The 16,372-nt window shown below is 35.2% G+C and overlaps 1 pseudogene; it reads left to right on the forward strand.

Moving 5' to 3' along the window:
- Positions 1-16,372, forward strand: part of LOC135117295 (uncharacterized) — a 112,353-nt pseudogene that overhangs the window by 28,727 nt on the left and 67,254 nt on the right.

Raw genomic sequence — 16,372 nt, forward strand, 5'->3', positions numbered from 1 at the left:
AACAAAAGTGATGTTTTACACCGTTTTATAAATAACCGTTATCCCAACCCCAAAGTAGTAGGGAAAAGGCTCGGAAGATGATGATTATAGATTTATAACCGTTTTCCTGCGGTTTCACCCGTTTCTCGTGGGACCTATTGCCCGTACCGGGATAAAATATAGCCTCTGTAACTTGAGAAGAGTGTAGCGTTCCAAGAGTTTTTTTTCAAATCGTGTAGTTGTTTTAGAGCCTTTATATTAATACAGACGTTACGGAACTCTTCGTGCACGACTCCGACTAGCATTTGATCTTTTTATACCAGAAGCCGTGATTGTAAAACGCACGAGATTCGATAAAGTCATTTGGTCGGAAAACACTGCGATGTTATCGCTCAGTTTTCGTGTTATCATGATTGACGATCAATTTGTTAATAATAACCAGCCGCCGTTTTACCCATTCAAGGTTTTCGTCACAAATAGCGCTTGTTTTGTATTATTACTGGGTAATGCCAGCGGTTTCACCCGTTTCTTGATTGAACTGCTTACCTGGATAAAAAATATCCCATGTGTTTTACTGCCTAATTCCGTGAAAATTCGTTCGCCCATTTGCGCGTGAAGAAGTAACAAACATACCTTTATAATCTAACGTTTTCGTCGTTTCATATTTTTCAGTTTTTCTCTAACATTTTATCATAAAGTAAATATATCTAAGTCTAAATAACGAAGGCGTAGTATGTCGCAATACATCTGTACCTATACATAGTACGTTTCTATCTCTTATCATTTCCTATATTGTCTATTTGTGTGACCTCGACTTGGTTATGTCTGTTAACCTTAGATTAACATTTGTGGTCGATATCAGCTGTAGCTTTGTAGGTAAAAACGTAATGTGATCCAAACGGACAAGCTAAAATCTTTTGCAAAAATTCTGTTAAGATACGTTTTCATTTTCTTCTGCCGACCGCACGCGCATATCGCGACTGCATGAAGTCGGCCGAAGCTGCACTGGTTTGTATGTATTTACATGAAACCGTTTTGGAACCAAGCGTCAGCAGCACGTGCAGTCACCGTCATATGCCGGCAGCATACCTTTAGCTTTACCTTTATTTTCACACTAGTCGATCCAATATCAGTGTCGGGCGCCGACCCGGTATCGGAGGAAGTAAAATGTATGAAATACGTATCTTCGATATCCGATTTCGGGACGGACGGTATAAAAGTCAGTAGGTTGCCCGAATATCTGGGTCAGATAGGCAGACGCTCCGTGTAAACACTGGTACTCAGCTGCATCTGGTAGACTGGAAGCCGATCCCTACATAGTTTAAAAAGGCTGAAGATACCTGATGCGTATATTTTAATATGAAACATTGTTTTATTTTACTATTGTATTGTCATGACTGTTCAATTAAAAACAAGTAGCCTAAGGCAATTGTGTGCCCACTTTATTTATACTAACGATTCTTGTCTATATAAATAAGCGTGTTAATAAGATACCTCTTCATGTTTTAATAATTAGCGCTGTGTATAGGTAATATAAACTGGCCTATTTCCTTATCCCAACAATCTAATCTGATTTTCACTCGTGTTTGATTTACTTTCGCGTGACCTTCAACAATGCGGATATTGATAACAATCAATAAGGGATTAATCAATTTTTCGAACAGATAAGCAATACTGATTATAATGGAATATCTTGTTTTTTAATTTAATTGGTCTCCGCAGTATCATTCGCGTCCCGTGAGAGTTGCTTCTGACATAAAGAGTACCTTTTTTCAGGCTCTACGCATCTTCTGTCTAATCGTTACTTCCTTGTGTATAAATGAGTTTGGCGTTCACGCCAAAACTGATAAACCGATTTAAAATAAACTTGGTACCCAGGTAAGAAAATACATAGGCTAGTTTTTATCCCGGTGGGGAAATTAGTTCCTTGGAGACGCGAATCGGGTTACAGTCAGTTCCGTGTAATTCTGTTCAGTATAGTTCTGGCGTGAAAGCATTTATATTGCAACATTAGGCACTGCACATCATAATGCAATTTATTGGTCCTTTGTAGCATCACATCGGTTCCATTTTCAAATAGCCAATTGTGCAAACCTCGATTTATGAAAGAGATATGGGTCAACAATCTCCAAACATCAAGTCAGATATTATTAAACGTTTTACTGGTAATGTTTTTTTGGTATTGGCAAATTAAGTCTGTGACTTAATTTTGGTGTAGCTATCTGTCTGCCTAGGTTAATTGGGTCATTGTTAGTCTCTAATTAAATAGGACTCTCGAGAGTCGAACGTTTCAGAATTTACATAAAAAACAAATTCTCTTACAAATCGAATTTGTTAGCTACGTGAAGCTGTCAAGGTCTGTCACAAGGCAGCCTAAAACACGTTAACAGACTGCATTGTTTCTTGTGTTTGTTTGAAAAACCAACAATTGTAACTGGATAGTTCTTCACAATAGGCTCAGCGATGCCTGCCATGAAACCCCAGTGCAAGCGAAGACTTGACAAGGCGTGGTTGCCTTTAAACATTGAATATACACTTTGTGGGTTGGTTAAAAGGTTAAAAGGGTGATGCTTTCAACATGTCATCTTCAGGTATATTTCCATGGTTTGTGGGAGACGTGAGTCCGACTGTTTAAGTTTCAGAAGCAATGGTGTGATCACGCGTTTTTGTGAAGTTGGTCGTGCCTTTGTATTCGATTGGTGAAGGAACATCTATCGGAATCGAACGCGCCGAAAGATTCGAACGATAATTGTTTTGTAATTTTATGACATTTTGTGAAGCGTAGCACACTTGTGCTCGTCGAATCGCCCGAATCCTGAAGAACCCTATAAATGACAGAGGAGTTCTGATGACGTCAGATGCGATGCTGTCAGCTGTTGCGTTGCGACGTATATAAAGGAAATGTAAACGATTTCTTCGACGCGTTTGGTTTGGATAAAAAGTAAAATTCGATTCGTTTGGCACGTTCGCCGGCTTCGGCTCCGATATTACGGCCTCTGGCACCAGTAGTGTCACCCCTAAGTACACAACTTGCAAGTGATGATATTTTTGAGTTGTAAATAGGTAATGGTAGTTTAGTAGTGTAGTAGTGTAATGGGAAGTGTCTCAAGTATGATAGTCGTGTGTGATCTGTCAAATGAGTGTGTGGCATAGTCTATCTTTGTCCTAGTTTGCAATTTGGTATCTTCTCATTGGTAAGCATCTTAGTATCATGTTTCGTTTGTGTCACTTCTAAGCGTGTTTAAAAACTATTTCATCGTTACGAGCTACGAAGGACAATAAACTGTTAATATTACCGCGGTTACCTACAATTTTTATTGGCCCGGTTCTATCCATGACAACGTACTGGTTATGGAAATATTGAGAGTCAAATAGAAGTATTTTTATCATTTTTGGTAAATATGAATTTGTGGTTTCAAATTGTTCTTATTCTTAAGCACTTTTTCTCGATTGCTGGGAGTTTTTTTTTATGGTAATTTTATCTGTTTCTATTTTATAACTCTGTACTTGTAGGCTGGGTTCTGAAGCTGAAGGGAACTTAACATTTAGTTGAATATGAGTCAGATCTTTCGCGTAACGTTACACGAGTTTCATTTTAGATGATGATTGCAGTAAAATGCGGAAACAGTCATTATTATGCATGCTAACTATGTCTCGTACATGCAGATCTTCTTTATTTAGCTACTAGGTTTGAGACCGCGGTTTTGCCTGTTTTAATTCGCATAAAGATGGTAGCACTTGAAGAAAATCTAGTCAAAGTAAATACTTTTATAAAATTATAATATAAATATTATGTTGCAAATAATCTATATTAATACATAAAAAGGAAAGATTTGATTGTTGGTTTGAATCGAACAAACTCAGAAACTACTGAACGGATTTGAATAATTCTTTCACTGTCAGAAAGCTACACTATCTACTCTAAACATGGGCTATGTTTTATCCGGGTACGGGAAGAAGTTTCACGCAGGTGAAACCGCGCCGAAGAACTAGTCTCATATAGGTAATGTAACATGTACTATCTTGAACCAGCATCGTTTTGCGTTAAGGGAGATAGTAATCAAACAAGTTTATAAAATTGTCGTTAAGATATGAACCGGATTTGATCATATTCTGCTTTTTTTAACTTTCATAGTGATATAGCAATTATACGATGTTATTTTGCCGCTTGCTTATGTAAAACTTTAAAGGGCCGTAAGGCCTTCTCATTGAGTCATCTGCTTCTCTATTAAATTCTGTAGAATGCCTGGAAAGATGACTCTTGTTTGATGGCGTCAGACCGTTATGACATCAGGATAATGAAATGATATAACTATAAGTTATTACACTTAAAAACGTCTAACAGTTAAAAACATATGTTAAAATATAGATTTTTTTTTACAATGATTTTCCACTATGTACTTGTGTCAGAATCACAAGACCCTTTGTGGGCGAATCTGATATCTACTCTCTTAACCGGTTCCTAATATTAGATTATTGAAACTAGTTTATGTAGATGCCAGTAAGTAAGAACAAAACAAAACACAGCGGCAACAAATTGAATAATTATGATTCGTTGTTGATTATTTATTTATCAATTGTAAGTAAAGCCGTAGGAAATATACAGGCGATTAAGAATACCTACAGGTGCGATTGCATTTGTTAGTTAATTGCTTAATTAAAGAAATTAATACAGTATTTGTATGCAGCGAACTTGGAAATGTAAATATTTTATTACTAGCGGTTTCCCGTGGTTTTATCTGCGTCCGGTATTACTTCTTACATCCGGATTAAAAGTACCTTTTGTCTCTTCTCTGACTCTAGACTATTTGTGTGCCAAAATTGATACAAATCAGCTCAGTACTCACTTTTGGCGTGGTAGTATAAATACGGCCTAGCTCTATCGAGTAAGTTTATCCATTTCTCGTTATCATAAATAAGTTGTAATTGTATTTTGCATATTATTTTTGCCATTATTTTCTCTGGAGTAAAACAATGTAGTGTTATTGCTGAAGTAACCAAACACTCTTTACTCTTAATATAATCTTTTAAAACACAGGTTTTCAGCTACACCATAACGGATGCCGAACCTAAGATGTTAGGAAAAAGCTAGATGGATAACTAAAAAGTCTTAAAACCTTATATAAAATTATACTTATACTACAAACAATGATATACATTCTATGTTAACACGATCAGAGAAACTTTATAATACGAATACTTTTGCACTACCAACACTTCAAGCGTTAATTATTTTCGAGTAGGTACATAGTTCAGCTTCAGTAGCATCGATATTCTCTCTAGTATCGACACAAATTGTTCGCAATGAGAAAATATTAATTAGAAAACAGGTGTTCTAGATATTAAACAATGTTTTCTCATTTTGTTTTTTGTATTTGTACTTATTATTCTCGAGATTAAACAATGTTTTCTCATTTTGTAATTGTGTTGGTACTTATTAACCTCGATATTAAACAATGTTTTCTGATTTTGTATTTTAATTGGTTGTTTTTGGTTTTTCTATAAAGTGTTTTGAAAGGAACGTTAAATTGTTGGGTCTGGTAATTTGAACATCTTTGGTAGATAAGGGTAGTAAGAAGCCAGAAGTGCTGACAAGTCTTTCTAGGAGTATTGGGTTGCATAGGTAACTGTGTAGGTGGGCAGATAGGCAGTCCTTCTCTGTAAACCTCTGATTGTCAGTTACATTGAATTGTAACGAATAGATATAGGAATAATAACAAGAAATCTATACTTGTAAATGCTTAATTAATATTATTTTGTGTCTTAACAGGGGGTAATATCAGGCTCTCCATTATTCGTGGGTGTGATATTTTATTAAGTAAATGAAGGATACGAAACGTGCATGAAACCCGGGAAACAGCGACTCTGTAGATAAAATACAAAAACCAAATTCAATAATAATCTCTTTGCAACGGTTCTGAAGATCTAATCTAATCTTGTTTAATTTCTATCACTTCTAATGTCGCAAGGAATGCGCCAGTTCACGCCTATTTATTTCCAACTGACATTCATAGACAACATTCAATCAGTAAGAAAGGCATACTGCGAATGAATCACGACTATTTACATCAATAATGACTTACATACATACATTATGATAATTGAATTCTAATATGTAAACGCGACGCTTTAGATTTTACTTGTCAACTAAATAGTACACATTCACGAAACATACATTGTAGGAGTTTCAACACGAATACTAAACGATATGTTTATATTTAATTGCCAATTTTCCGCGGTTTCCCTTACGTCTCGTAGGAACCATACCGGGATAAAATATAGGTAGCCTATTTAAGTTACTCAGGAAGAGTGAAAGAATTTTTCAAATCGGTTAAGTAGCTTCGGAGCCTTTAGAGTAGAAACAAAAAAAAAACAAACTACCTCTTTAATTTAGTACTAGCTACCGCTCGCAGCTTTGCCCGTGTGTTGTGTTGATAATACCAAATTTTAACCAAATTGGTGCAGCCTTTTTTTTGTGAAAGAATAACAAACATATGTACTATGTATTCATATATTTTGACAAACACATTTTTATTATTAGTAGGAAGTAGGATTACCTATTTAGCAGGATATTAGTAGGACGTTATCTATATAACGTATTATCTGTAAGCAACAAAACAGACTTATCAATGCACCAAAATAAAGTGACGTTTATTTAAGTACGAAAGTGATAATAATCGCATGCTATCTTACCTAACGTGGAAGAGCCTCACAGAGGCTGCTATTTAGGTCGTCCGTGAACAAAGACATCGCGATGCCAAGGTGGCAGGTAAATTGCGATGGGATAGCTCTGCTGCTAATGGAAATAATACCTACAATATCTTTGTTATACGAATAATATGAATAATTTTCTTCCGGTCTTGAAATTAATTCTATATGTGTACTAATGATCTTGGTAGGTCCATGAGGATCTTTTACGATCGATTACAATATGCAATAACAATCCATAATTTAGGATCTGAGTCTGACATGTTGAACGATTTCTTACTTTTTGCTTTACAATACACAACAATCGACAAACAGGGATTTTGATCCAATTTTTTAGTCTTGGATGGACTTTTGTATGCAATTGTCAAGTTCAGCTATTGATATAGTAGTCTAGTTTGTGATCCAGATAAAATTGAGTAATTTTTTAATCAACGAATTCCTACGTTCTAATTTCGAATGCATTAAAGTTAGTTCGGAAACTAATCGATTTATCAACAAGTTGCATCTGCAAGCTCTTATACATATAAGTCTGTATGTACCATGTGTACTGATTAATTCAGCTGGGAATAGCATGTGTGTGACAGCCTAAGCCCCTTTTATCTCATCCATTTGAAACTGCAAGATGGAATTTACCGAACGTGCCATCTGCATTATTGACGGATTGAAAACATGACCTGCTGTTTTGCTTCGTATGTACATTCCTCGTTTTGTTCCTGGAATAGATAAAGTGAGAAATGAGTATATGAGAGGAAGTTTGAAAGTGGCATCGGTAACCGAAAAAGCTATGTGGAATTAGGCTGGTTTTGGCATGTAATGCGGAGGAATGAGGGTCATGTTGTGAGGAAGGTGATTAACATGAATTTGGATAGATATACTGAAAGAAACGATGAATGGATTGAATGAAAGTCGCCATGGCTTGAGAGAACGTTACTTGTGAGATGACGATAGACAGAAAAGGAAAAAGAAAACATGTTGCGCAGAACCAAATAGACAAAATGAGATAAGGGCAGGATGATGATGATTATAATCACGTTTTATCAACCTTAGTCCGTGAATGCAACGAGACTATTGTCAAGATGTTTGTCTAATAGTGAATATTTGTACGTACACGGTAACCTTTAAGCCAGGTGACTAAACAACGTGGCTTGGCAAATAAGCCGGTATTGACGCTCATCCATCTATTTGCGTTCGTTAGAGCAATTATTGTATAGATAATAGTAACGAGTTGTATATCGTTTTGTGATCTTTATTCTGTTCACAAATATAGTAATAGGAGAGCTGGGGTACTGACTGTGCTGACTTTTACCTTACAAGCATGGTCTATGCCTGTTGGTAAAAGTATTTATGCTAACGTCAAATGTTAAGTCTGATTCTTGCAAGAAATAAGAGTCCTAGTAAAAGGGGCTGTTAACACCCAGCCAACATTTTTCATGTAGCTATAAAATTAAAATTATGTAGCTTAAAATCGATAGCAAAACGTGCCTCAGAATTCTGTTAACGACACTATTTCGCAAAAACTCTCGTCAGACCCTCAGGCTTTTAAAAAAGAAAGCCAGCGACCCGAATGTGCCTATTTGAATTGGGTCCAAATAAAATCTATTGGTATTGGTCGCTTTTTGTCACAGAACAAATAAATTGCTGACGAAGTCTTCTGTAGATTATGAATGTAATACCGACATGTAGTCTTATGAGGAGCTCGTGGCTAACTGACAGCCCCATGGGTCGCAAAATCCGTGAATGGGTAACCATGTGTCGGAAGGATATCATGCTACGGCTTGGGAGTCAGAAACCAAAAAGTCTGAAAATCGTATATCGGGTTATTGTATTAATGAAGGCAGATAGGCAGTCGCTCCATGTAAATCACAGCTTTACCCGGTTAGACTTAAAACCGACTCAAAATAGCTGGGAAAAGACTAAGCTGATGCGATAGTTGTAATAGGCTAGATTGATGAGCTAGTTAGAAAGGTTAGGCTGATGAGATACAGGCAAGTTCTCTTGTATCCCTTGCCATTAACATCTTGACATGCTCCTGTAAGCGGATTGATGGCAATAACACACATCAAAGGCTCAATTATTCGCCTTGCACTCCGCTTTGTCAGACGTGTTAAGGCGGTGATTGTACCGTGAGACAGCAACGTTCTGTGTCATGTAGTCTGATGAGGATATGCAAATGGGAAGCTTTGACTTATTAACGATTAGAACGGCAGAGGAGTTAGACTGATGGTGTTTTTGTTGTGGTTGTTGAAGTTACTTTACATATTATTTTAACGTTGTAGCCTTTTTAACCCATTAGAGGTCAAACAAAAAGTACTTATATTATTTTGGAATTTTCTTTATTTTCATATAGAATTATGAACAGAAAAACACAAAATACAAGAAAAAATTGAAAATTCATAGTTTTCATGAAATTACAGGGGTGTACTCAACTGAGTACAATGACCTCCTGTGTATCAAGATGTTAGAATAATAATTTTTCGACACAAAGTGTTTTTAGATACATCATACACTGCCAAAGAACTCTCGAATGACAAGTTACACGTCGTAGCTGTTTTTCTATTTTGACGGGATAGTGTTCAACTCCAACTTGATGAAGGCCATCGACTATTGATGCAGCATGGCGCGATTTTATTCGTTCGTTGTATAAGCCGAAAGAGGCCCACAGCTGGACAAAGGCCTCCCCTCACGTTTACCACATTGCTCGATCTTCAGCAACCCGCATCCAGTGCTTCCCGATGACCCTGGCCAGATCTTTCGACCTTTTAGTCGAGGGCCTGCCCATGCTGCGCGTTCCAGGTTGTGGTTACCACTAAAGAACAGCCCCATCGGCCATCTGTTCTGCAAGTTACATGCCTTGCCCATTACCACTTCAGCTTTGCAATTCTTCGGGCCAAGTCGGACTTTGGTTCTTCTGCGGATCTCCTCATTTCAATCTCACAGAGAAACTCCTGGCATAGCCTCTCGTTGCTCATTTTTTTTGAGACTGAGACTTTGAGCTTCCTCTCGAAACTCATAGTTTACCGGCGACTATTATTGGTTCACCTTGGCGAAAATGATATCGTGCGATATGACTGCGAAACTCCATAGAACTACTATTACTCCTTGCATAAAAAGGCCACGCATTAGCAAATGCCATGTACAGTACAGCAATTCTGTCCAGTGAAACAGACTGGTAGAGTTCATCCACACGTCCCATATTGTTATTGTTTGTTTGGAATAGCCCGATATCGCTATGGCTACCTTCTCGTTCTTTATTCACACCACACTATTACACCATCTTTTGATTGTCCTCTGTGGTTCAATAGTGTCATAGTTGATTGCCATGGTACCCAGATGATATCAATAGTACCAGCTACGTCTCACGGTTGTCGATATGCTGCTGTATCCTTATTAGAACTCTCCTCTTCATCAGGCAATGCACACGTGTACAATATAAAACGGCTTCAATAACTTCTTCGAACCCCTTAGTAGCTTTTTATTCAGGAAAATGTTGCTTCTACACAGTAAGGAATTTGAAAAAATAATAGTTATTTTACTTACCTATGTTGTCATTGTACTCAATCGAGTACAGTCGTTTTTATATGAACCTAGTTTCATTTGAGGTACGAATTACTTATTATATTGTTATTTATATATTTCTTTTATATGTATTTTGAAATAATCTTACGAAAAAAACAACTAGAAAGCAGCAATAATAAAAAAAAAACTAAAAATGACAACATACCTCAACAACATTTCGGAAGCACAACTTCAACTGGATTTTTTTGTGAAAAAAAATCACGCTACGCACATAATATTTTTCATACAATAAAAGGGTGTTATAATCAAGTAAAATAACAAGGTTAACTACATTAACTTTACGAGATCTGTTATTTACACTTAGGAATATGACTGTACTCAATCGAGTACAGTGGACTTCTAATGGGTTAAGGGGTATTTTACAGCTAAAGCTCGAAGTACGGCTACAGCTAATTAGAAAAATAACTGATGAGGTATAGGGTACACCTAACCTAGACGTAGCTCACGTAGCCGCTATGATGAAGGCTCCGGCGCCAATGACTTGCAATTACTATGCATGTCAAAGTTTATGAGATCAAAACTGCAAAGGATATTTGCAGACGTTAATTTTAAAACGTTTTTCTATTTTCAATTTTTATCCCATTGCTTTCTAGCGGCACCAGTTTTCAGCTTTATTCATTCGTATTTTTATTGTAAGATTTTGCATTCATTCATTTTCAATTTGAAATTTTTTCTTCATAATTTCTCCTCTCTTTTAGGTAGCATCGTCAAGAAAGAGTACTGCATATATCATACTCTTAAATCATTTTATTACAATTCAGATCTATTTCTTTTTATTATTTTAAAAACTATTACCCACTTGCTTAGTAAAGACACTTTTTTGTTTCTATTTGATCTCTGCTTTGTTTTTAGTTTTTTTTATAATTTGTTTAATTTCTTTCTTTTCAGAGGGTGATAGCTCAGCATCAACAATATGCAGCAGGTAAGTCGCTTTTTTTCTCATCACTATGCTTTTATTTTATTTTTTAAACTATTTTGTATTGGTTCTAAAAGTAATATGTGGATATTTTTTTAAAAATTACACTGTAGGTGACATCTTTTTTCCCCAAAGTGAAAATTATAATTTTTGTGGATTTTTCGCACTAATTCGAAATCCTGAACAGCGAATCATAATTGCATATTTATGTATTGGAAATATTACTAAAAGTGCTAAAACATGATGAAAAAGTTTTAGGTGTATATGGTTTTGTAGGTATATTCACAAAAATAAGAAGTTGTAATATAGTAGGTAAAAAAGATATTCCAATTTCACGTTTTCCGTGAAATATACCACATGAAAATAGATCACATAAAAATAGGTCCATTGTCAGTTCCTCCTCTCGATTTACCCCTATTATAAAAATATGTTGACATTTTTAACAAAGAGAAATGTCATCAGAACTTGAAAGGTTTGAGCGCGGTGATATGTGCTACCGATCCGAAAAAATGCATTGTGTATTCACATTGAGCAGCCTTTGGGAAATGAGCGTAAGGAGATAAGTCGTGTCCTGAATACTGCATACGGCTTTGTTATTGAATATTTTACGAAACATTTTTATGATTCTGCTTCATCAAAGTAATATTTAGGTAAACGGCTGTGAGCAAAAATTTCTTATACATAAGACTGTAATATTTCAGCAAAGGAGTTTTCGATGCTTCATAAGGCGACTGAGCACAGAAAATTGAAAATATAAATGTTATCAAAAGAAGGTTTCGACCAGCATCGCGGAAAATATTATTTTCTGAAAATATTTCTGCCGTGCAATTTTAAGGCTTTTCCATGCACCTTCATTCATTTTACTAAAAATCTTAAAAATTCAAAAGTAACGAAGCTGAATGAAATTCTGCAACATAAAGACGTCCTTTTTAAGGTTTTTTAAAAAGCGTTTCTAAGCGTCTTACGGACTTCTAAAGACTTTGACTGGTAAAGAAAAATGAAAATTATTACTTTGACAGTTTCGACCATGTGTCAATCGTCATACTTACTTAAAAGTATATCACGCCTGCCTTCGTCTGACCGTTTGTTTGTTCGCGATAATTCATAAACAGATTTTCATACGGTTTTCATTGGTCGACTGCATTTGAATTTGGTAGATGCGTAATGAAAATTTAGTTATACATGTACTTATAACGTTTAAAAAAAGTACTTTCTAAGTATATTTTGGACACCAATTACTGTGTTCTTAGGACACGTTAAACTTATTTCACGGCTGTCATGGAACATCTTTTTCGGTCGTTACGGGTGGTCAGAAACCAGTAAGCCTGACAATCAGTCTGACGAATGGGCTGCCCGGGTAACAGGGTTGAGGAGGCCAGACAGGCTCTCCTTGCAACTGGTACTCAGCTGCATCTGGTGAGACTGGTACCCGACCCCAACATAATTGGTAAAGGCTCTCGAGATGGTTATGGAAATGTTTAAATTTAATTTACCCAGTCACAGCCGGGGCAAGTTATATTATACCTAGTATTAATTACATGAAGTTAGGTGCTCAGTCGTAAGTGTGTACAAAATAGAAGTAAATAATACTATATCTTCCGCATAGCAACCATCCGTCATGTGGTTCGTAACTTATTTGTTCATTGTTTTTACGGCGAGAACGGATACTGTTTATCATTAATACATATTACGTTGTATATATGCCTACTTATCTATGTAAATAAGGTAAAGAAATATACAAACATTCCTATTATTATTATACGTCGAAAATGGTAAGCTACTCGTATTAAATTGTTTTACAGGTTAATTATATCCAAAGAATAAAATAGCTTATTAGCGATAATACAATTTAATTTGCTGTATTTTTTATTTTGAAATTGCTTTTCAATATTACTGGATTTTCTCTTAGAACGAAATTGGTTTCCTCCTGCAGAATAATTATCTTCTTAAATTATATGCTAGCTTTGAAATTCTCGTGTATTTCATGAATCTGTTTCAGCCTAGAGGAGATAGAAGGAATGTACATACACGTTCACTTGTAATCAGACACTCGATATATATGACAAATCGAGCAAAATATTTGTAAACACATCTTTATAGGTCGTTGTTATACCAACAAACAAATGTCTTGTTGTTTAGACACTTTATCTATGTCCATTAATATTTTTCCTGCTTTGTTAATTATTATTATTATATCATCATCAGTCTTTTTCCGTCGTTCCACTGCTAGACACAGGCCTCCTCTCATAGAGAAAGATTGAGCCTTATCACCATGCTTACTCAATGCGGTTTGGTCTGTTGGTTGCTGGTTTCCTCGGAATATTTTCTGTCACTTTTAATTAGTCAATGATTACGACAATTATTTACACGCGTCCCTAAGTCACTACTGCACGTACTTGTATAAAAAGTGTAGTTTTCCAACAGTGATAGAATTTTCATTTTTAAATCGGTTTAGTAGTTTCGGAGCCCATAGAAACAAACAAAAATGATTTCTGTTTATTATATTAGTACAGATTAGTTGTAATAATATTTTAATTAAAGCCAACGCACTATATATTAGACTCGTGTGGTTTGTTGTATATTATGCAATGTTTTTATAGAGACATTTTCCTGGATTGAAACCGTTCAAGTCAGTTAGTTGTTTATATTTTATGTAAATATTTCCTTATTGTTTACAAAAAACGTATTAATATATTTATGTTATCTCCATTCATAGATTTAAGGGGTTTAATTAATTTAGAATAGACAGATGAGGTACCAACATAACGTTTCTCAGAAATAATTTCATGAGTTGAGAAACAAAAAGTGAAAAAAATTTAAAGACTTCAATTTTATTAAATCAATGTTTTATAACCTGTTCTAGATGAACGATCATAATTTTTCATCACGAAGTAAAAGCCTATTTCAGAGGTTTTTCGTTACGCTATCTCTCCCAAAGTTTAGAGTATTATGCAAATATGCTCTCCAATATAGGCAGGCGAAAGGTAAGATAGGCTTTATGTTAAAAATCACGAATATTTTCACTGATTCAATAATAGATTTCAAATAATTGATGAATTGGAAATGAGGCTTATGAGAACGAACCAGAAGATCCGAGCGTAAATTAAGGGACATTACAAAGGTAGAAATATAAATATTATTCAATATTAGTATTATTCCGTGGTTTTACCGGCTGCCACGGGAATTGCTTCCAGCACATGGATAAAAAGTAGCCTACGTCAGTTATATTTTTGCCAAGTTTCATCAATTTTGCGTGATAGTAACAAACTTACAAACCCAACCCAACTTCCGTATTTACTATATTTTAAATGCAATCTGCATGAAAATATATATCCAGAATTTCATCAAAAATAACATGGTATCTTCTTGTCATCACATTTTTGCATTTTTCAACAATATGGTTAGTTTGTGAAATATTTGAAATATCTAAGTTTTCCAAGGTGTCTACAAAGCTGACGAATGCATCTTGTAACTACTCGTTAACTAATGTAAGCTTACTGAGAATTGCAAGATTGTTATAACGCTTTGCAAATGCTGCAATTTCTACTGAATTGCAGTTTAGACATTAGAGTACCTTTGTTATCTAATGAAGATGGTGTAATAATTATGTTTATTAGGAAGTTGCCATGTGAAATGAAATGAAATCGTTTTACAAGTTGGACATTACATCACGTCACGTCACCTTTTACACGTCATTTAAGGAACGCTGGGGTCGGCATTTCCTAACTGACTGATCCCTGAGAAGAAAGAATAAAGGCTTATTTTTGTCCGGGTCCTGAAAGTAGTTCCCTAGGTACTGCCAAGTGATTATACTCACATCCAAATTGAGCATACAGTATGTGTAATATAAATCAATTTATTTCAATTGAAATAAGTTAGAATACTTAGTGCCTACTATAAATAGTTATGCAACGAAACCTTACATAGAACACTGTTCCACACGCACTTATGTGTGTTTCTTTTTGCTAATCCGTTAATCCATTGAATAAGCTAACTAATACCGATTACGTAGATACATGACAAATCAAAATTATATGTAACCTTCAAATTCAACTTTGATTATTTAAAAATGATAAAAAAAACACTTATCTATTTGTATCGGAAATTGCTATTTGATACTTGAAAACTTCGCAATATTTTTTTGTTTGTCTCTTGAAAAAACAACTGTGGTCAGCATATTGAATGAGCTATCTAGTAGTCTATGTACACTTGTTCATACGTACATGTGCTTACAGGGACGAAATAAGACAACTTATCAACAGTGAAAGAATTTTTCAAATCTGTTCAGTAGTAGTTCCGAAGCCTTTAGCGTAAAGGCTACACAAAGAAAAGACGAAAAGACACAAACAAAAAAAGTTTCCTCTTTATTATATTAGTATGTATATGCCTTTTTCAGGCTCTTATAAAACAAAGGAAAAAAGTGTTTTATTCCTTCTTATCACATGCCCATACTAAGACAAACTGTCTGTCTTCTACTGATCTAATCAATCCTGAAAATGAGAACTATTTTTCAGTCAAGACTTTATATTGTAGGTACAAGAGCTTCCCTGTGCTCGAGTATAATGATATCGGCTTCGTTCCCGTGGGAATAAAATAGTACATAACAATTTCCATGGAATGAAACATTGTGTAAAATGAGCCAATATGATATGATCGCCTTAGAGTTATGCGAACAGAAACAGTAGCTAAATCCATCTACACTATCTATACTTCGAAACTAAAATAATAAAGAGAAACGTTTTTCTGTTTGTTTGTATCCTAAAGGCTCTGAAAGTACTGGACTGATTTGAAAAAATATTGCGCTGTTGGGAAGCTAGACTATCTCCGAGTGTAAGCGTGCATATTATTTTCAGTTTTCTGACTGTCTTTTTGACCTCTGTTACCCACTAATAACGGTTCAGATTCACAACTATAATTTTTGGTGATAATATTTTATTACATAATAATGATTATTTTAACTCGCATAATAACGATTTTGTCATCGTTATCATGTGTCAGAATTCAATAAAGGTCTCGGACGGTCCGGTTTGATTCCGTCCAATGTTTGTGATAATATTTAGAGGTCATATACTCACAGGTGACACACACATGACTGCTATTTGTACCTTTAAGTTATATTTTTATTATTTTTAACTGACTAGAAATAGGATTAGCTATATTCGTCTTCGTTCCTTTGCCTTTTTTTAAAGATGT

The sequence above is a fragment of the Helicoverpa armigera genome, chromosome 1 (genome assembly GCF_030705265.1).
Source record: "Helicoverpa armigera isolate CAAS_96S chromosome 1, ASM3070526v1, whole genome shotgun sequence".
In the NCBI taxonomy this organism is placed as follows: domain Eukaryota; kingdom Metazoa; phylum Arthropoda; class Insecta; order Lepidoptera; family Noctuidae; genus Helicoverpa; species Helicoverpa armigera.